Source organism: Prionailurus bengalensis, chromosome A1 (assembly GCF_016509475.1).
Source record: "Prionailurus bengalensis isolate Pbe53 chromosome A1, Fcat_Pben_1.1_paternal_pri, whole genome shotgun sequence".
Classification (NCBI taxonomy): Eukaryota; Metazoa; Chordata; class Mammalia; order Carnivora; family Felidae; genus Prionailurus; species Prionailurus bengalensis.
In genome coordinates, this window is record NC_057343.1 from 175,557,036 (window position 1) to 175,563,085 (window position 6,050).

Consider the following 6,050-nt stretch of genomic DNA (forward strand, 5'->3'; position numbering starts at 1 on the left):
ATTTGTTTACCCTGGGGAAGCGGCGTCAGGATAATGTCATCAAAACGGTTGTGCCACTGAGCGTTTATCTGTAGGAACATACGGGGTTGACATTAGGACTAACGGACAGTGAAACCTTAAATACCGGGCATCTGTGAGGACGTACCGAGAGCCATCAAGTCTGGGCAAATCTACTCTTCGCTGATCTAAATAGCTCTTCGAAGACCTTGGGACATCAGTTCCTGCCATGGCAAGGCCACTCTTTGCCGGCGGTGGTGAAAACCATACAGTGGTCCCCGTGAAGGAGATCATCTTGCCTGCCAACACTGGGGTCTTTGTTCCACTAAAGCCTTGTGCCCCAGCAACAGCCGGCTTTCAATTCACGCTGGCAGCTGGACGTCAGCTGTTGGTTGGCTAAGCCAGCTCTTCCAAGAACTACGTCTTAGAAAGCTATACCGCGACCACACCTGGGCTTTCTTTCTTTCATCTCCCCTTTGCCTGGGAAAATGGTGTAATTAACCTATCAGGGGAGTATGGTATTTCTCCATTGGTTTATTAAGAGACATTATCCTGCATGCTATTGATTGTGAAATATTATCATACATTATAATTCCCACAGTGAACCCGTGTTAAGTAAATTATTGGCAAAGACGCTGTCAGTCTCTGAGCATGATTTGGACAAAATACCAGGGAGACTGGGACCGGGAGGGGGTGTTATGCAAAATGACACCTCGTCAACCCAAACGAGGGGTCACCCTCCTTCCCAGCGTGCAAACCGTGACTTCGGCTTCCCCAAGAACAGAAGAGCAATGCTTCAGGAGAAGGAGCCTGGAAGTGTTTTCTCAGGTCACTAACCTAGCCTTCTTGGCACCCGACCTTGAGTACCCGGCTCTGTCTCATCCGCTCACCGGTCTCAGGGGGCACTTCATAAAATCATACTGTTTTAGGTGTGTGGTTTGGTTTTGGTTTTGGTTTTGGTTTTTTTTTTTTTTTTTGCATGCTGTTTCAGTTTAATTGAGCAGAGATCGAGATGATGGACGCCAGGAGTCTTATTGTGTGTTGGAGTCCCATGTCTGCCTCTTACAGGCTGTGTGATCTGGGGTATGACACGTAACCTCTCTATGCCTCAGTTTTGTTCCCTGCAAAATGGGGATGTTAATCCCCACGCTTATGAGTTGTGTGAGGATTGGGTGCTGAGCACAGCCCCCTAGCACCCAGAAAGAAGCCCTTGATAACTGGCAGTTCCCCTCCTTCCCTTTGCGTGAACCGGGGGGGCCGGTGTGAGTACTGGAAATTGACAGTGAAATTGGATTGCGTGGCTGTGTGAGAATATATGACCAGGGCAGAAGCAACGGGCACTCTGCTCCACGTGCCCACGGCCCCCCCGCGGGAGCCCACTCAGAACAATACCTTACACTGGCCTTTCTGCCTTCACTTTCCCCAGTCTCCACTGTACCTCCTGGCCTCACCTATAAATAAACCACCACCCCAAGACCTGTTCTTTAAAGAACCCAAAGCGAGAAGGTGGCTGGTACCTGTTGTAGTCTGCATGCTTATGGGCCCTCCAAATTCATACGTTGAAATCCTAACTCCCAAGGTGATGGTACTAGGAGGCGGAGCCTTTGGGAAGTGATTCTGCCCTAAGAGTGCAGCCCTCATGATCGGGATAATGTCCCTCATGAAGGAGACTTCAGAGAGAGAGTCCCTTGCCCCTTCCACTGTGTGTGGATACGATGTGAGGATGGCTACGAAGGACAAAGCACGCTCTCTCTAGACGCCAAAGCTACCCGCACCTTGATCTTGGGGTCCAGAACAATGAGAAATAAATTTCTATTGTTTATAAGCCACCCGGTCGATAGTATTGTTATAATGGCTCCAACAGACTGAGACAATAGCTAACATACACTAAGTGCTGGCTGTGTGCCCAGCGCTGTGCTGAGCACTTTGCAAGCACCCTTTTGTGCAATCCTTGTAAAAATGTTACGAGATAAGTATTATTATTACACTCCTTTTACAGATGAGAAAACTGAGGCGCAAAGAGGTAAGTGATTTCCCCAGGTTCTTACGGCGACTTAGTAATTTTCCAAGACAACGTACCCGGGCCAGAAGCCAGGTTTGCACTGGTTGATTTAGAGGGGTGGAAAAAATGTTTCCCTCTTCCCTTCTAGGTTCTTTGGCTGATCTAATAATTAAATTGACATAAGACAGATTAACGGGAGAAAAACAAATTTAATGTGTACATACTGGAGCCCCATAAAAATGTGAGACCCAGAGGCAATCAGGCAACGGAGGCTTATATACTTTGTGTGTGTGTGTGTGTGTGTGTGTGTGTGTGTGTGACAGGGCGGGAGGATTTGCTGGCAGCCGAGGAAGGACAAGGAGGTCGACAGAAGTGGTACAAGGTACCAAGGGCAGCAGAGAGGGCATTCCTGCGGCTCAGGCCTCCCCACCCATCTGGGGGTGCTTCTGCCACAGCTGGTTGTCCAAGGTGGCACCCGGGCCAAAAGACATGCCGCGGTGGCGACACGCAGAGCGGGAGCTGCCCGGCCCCAGACTGTGCATGCGGTGGTGGTATAGAGCTCACTGCTCTGGGCGCAGGTGTAGGATCAGAGCTCGCGTGTGCGAGCACCAGCGCACTGTCAGGTTGCTGCTGTTGGTAAAATGCTTCCCGTACAACTCACAGACGCCCCCAGGCCCGCGGCTCTTGCCCCCTGGCTCTGGCATCTTCTTGGGGGACATCTGGCTCTTTGCAGGTTCATTTCTCTGTTCCACGGTGGTAGCTCCCCAGTTGGTCCCCCTGGGGCCTACCTGAGCCCCACCATCAGGAGGAGCCCCAGGTTCCTGGACCCCCGCTGTGATCGCTGCTCCAGTGCCTGTCCACCCCCCACCCCCCTCCATCACCTGCGGCATGGGAGTGTGCTGGCTTCAGAGGGGCAGTGGCAGAGGCCTGTTCCAAGGTGGCCCTGCAAGGCTCTGAGGCTGCAGCTGCCCGTGGGTCTTGGGCAGTTGAGCTTGGTGCTTCTTGGTACAAATATGGGGACACGGGTCACAGGCGTAGGGCCACTCGTAGGGCCTGTATGCAAGCACATAGGCACTTGGAGATTAATGAGGGAGCTGAGGGTCTTTGCATAGACGGGGCAGGTGGGGTTCTGCTCACTCGGGGGCCTGTGACCTCAGCTTCTGACTTCACCTTTGCCGAGACAGCGGCGGCCACCTCTGCCAGGCCCGGCAGCCAGGCCTCGGGGGCCTCAGGTCCTGTCTGGTGGAAGGACAATCCTTGGTCCCACAGGGCACGTGCAGCAGCTTCCAGGCCCCTGTGAACTGTCTCTGGCAGCTGAGGCAGCTCAAGGCTTTGGGGTTCTTGCATTCTAAGTCCTGGCAGGGGTTGGACGTCTACGAAGCTGACAGTCCGGCTTCTTGTGTTCCGTGAAAGCAGTGATAGTCTCCAAAGGAAAGACCAACAGGCGGCGGCCGAGGTCAACAGATCTAAGTGTTTGTCAGTCCAGGGCTGGTGGTGGCGAGGGCGGTGGATCAGTGGCATCGACAGCACCCGCTCACTCTGCGCGCTGAGGTCGCCTGTGCGTTGGGGGCACCCAATGGAGTGGCAGGGTTCGCTCTGGGACTGCCCTGGTGCAGGCACTTCCTTTCCGGGAGAAGGCTCCAGCCCTGGCGCCAGTAGGGGAGGCGCATCTGGCCTGGGCTTCACTGGATGACAAGGCCCGGCCTTTGCATCTCAACGTCTGTGCTGGAGGCTGGCGGCTGGGGCCCGGTCTTCTTGGCAGGGCGTGCAACTGGCCTTGTGGCGGGAGGGACATAGGGAGAGGGCCAGGCGGGCTGGCCGCTGGAGGTGGCCTGGGCCAGGTGCCCTCAGACCGAGGGGTTCAGGTGAGTTAGCAGCTTGGGGCTTCCAAGGGGAGAAGAGCAGATAAGCACAGATGAATGGTAATCAAATGTTTGCCCTGCCATGCAGATAAGTCTTTCAGATAAAAAGGTTTCTTTGGCAATAACTCTCCTTCTGACACAGGACCTTTATCTAAATTCTTTCAGGCGCGTTAGGGAGAGGTAAAAGTTTCCCTGAGTCGGGTGGGTCTTGATTGCCTTCAGCTCAAAATAATCCCCACGTCAAAGTGGCACATTTCGCGGTGGCCTGCTCTGCTCGCTTTCGATTCTGTTCCGCTATGTCTGTTTCATTCGTTTGATGTGAGCAATCCCTGCAGGGAGTTTGAAGGATTCCTCCTCGCAGGCGGTAGCGGGCGGATATCTAGGAGGATATCTAGGCGACACAGATGTATGGGTCAGGCGTTACGGATGGAATGAGGATTCTGACCAGGGGAAGAGTTTAGCGGAGGCTTAGCGGGAGGCTGTCAATGTGTTCTGATGGCACTACTCGAGGGGTACAGGAGTTGGTTCCCCACCAGAGGCGTTCTCGGTCCTCTTGACTCATGGTGAGGGGCTGGTCCTCCCTGGGGCAGGGAACTCTGTGCTTCTGTGGTGAGGCGGGCGCCGTGTGGGGAACCCCCCCCCCACGTCATTCACTGGGGCACATTTCTGGTGCGAGGGGTCAACAGATCTCGCCCTTCCTTGAACCTGCAGCATCCACCCAGCTCGGGTCTTTTGGCTTGTGAGTCCCTGCCGAAGCTGGGGAAACTGAGCCTCGCTCATGCTCCACGCGCACGGGGTGCCTTCCTTCTGACTCAAGTCAGACTCAAGTCTCCGTGGGGGCCATTCTGACACAGGCACGCTGAGGAGAAGCCTTTAATTTTAGCTCTTGCTGATGAATATCTGACCCGAGTCCCAGGAAACTTCATTCCAAAATTAGATTCCAAGAATTGAAGTGTGGTGTTTTCAGTTTGGAGGAAATGAAAGTCTAGAAAACCTGAGGCTGGGAGGCCATAGAAATGAGACTGCCCAGTCGCGGCCCAGGGACCTGCCCTCCGGAGGCGCAGACTCAAACACCCAGCCTGGCCTTGTACTGGCAGAAGGCCTCCAGGCCAGCCGTATAATCTCTCTGCTCCTCAGTTTCCTCACCCAGAGAATGGGATGATATCAGCCCCTGCTTCATACATTGCCGTGGGGACTAAACGGCAACGCGCACAGATCACTTAGCACGGTGCCTGGGGCATAATAAATGCTCAATAATCATAGCAGAGCAGAGGGCTCAGGGGGCATAAGGCCCATGAAAGATGAGGGCAAGGGGATGACTCAGGGAGACCCTCAGATGGTGGTACAGCTCTGACATTTGGCCAGGGCAGCATGCAGTTGTAGAGCAAAGATTGTTCTTAGAAGACTCGCACTGGACAGAAATGGCCGGGCCCGAGTGCCCCTGCTATGCCCAGCCACCAGCGGGTACTTCCCAGGAAGAGCGTGGCCTCAGCTAGAGCTGGTCCTGAGCGCTGTCTCCCAGCAAGAGGCTGGCGGCCAGACGCACGTCTTGGAACTAAGAAACTATCGGGCCTCTCTCCAGCTTTTGGAAACCACCCCCCCTTCCATGGGGACTGGCTTCTCCTCAGGACCCACCTTCCTTCCCACCGCAGTGGCTTTCCTCAAGTCCTATCCTGTTTAGCACCGAGGCTCGGAGAGCCTGGGGACTAGGGGACACCCAGGGGTGGTCTTGGGGCTCTAGCTCCCCTAGTGCAGGCCCAGGTGTGGGTGTCATCTACATCTGCTCCCTTTTTTTTTAAATTTTTTTTTTAACGTTTCTTTATTTTTGAGACAGAGAGAGACAGAGCATGAACAGGGGAGGGTCAGAGAGAGAGGGAGACACAGAATCCGAAGCAGGCTCCAGGCTCCGAGATGTCAGCACAGAGCCTGATGCGGGGCTCAAACTCACAGACTGTGAGATCATGACCTGAGCTGAAGTCGGACGTTTACCCGACTGAGCCACCCAGGCACCCCCACATCTGCTCCCTTTGACATCTCCCCACCTATGGGTGGACACACCCATCTATAATCTCGCTGGTGCAGCAGCTAAGTGGGGATCCAGCTTTGTCCCCTCTGCCACTGCTCCCATCGAGGGGCAGGGGCCAAGCCTCCTCCCCAGCTGACGCTACTCTTGGCCAGGTGACCTGCTT

The 6,050-nt window shown here is 54.5% G+C and overlaps 1 pseudogene; it reads right to left on the minus strand.

Annotated features, from left to right (window-relative positions):
* Nucleotides 1-2,559: 2,559 nt before the first annotated feature.
* LOC122479916 lies at nt 2,560-4,423 on the minus strand (annotated as a pseudogene).
* Nucleotides 4,424-6,050: the final 1,627 nt, after the last annotated feature.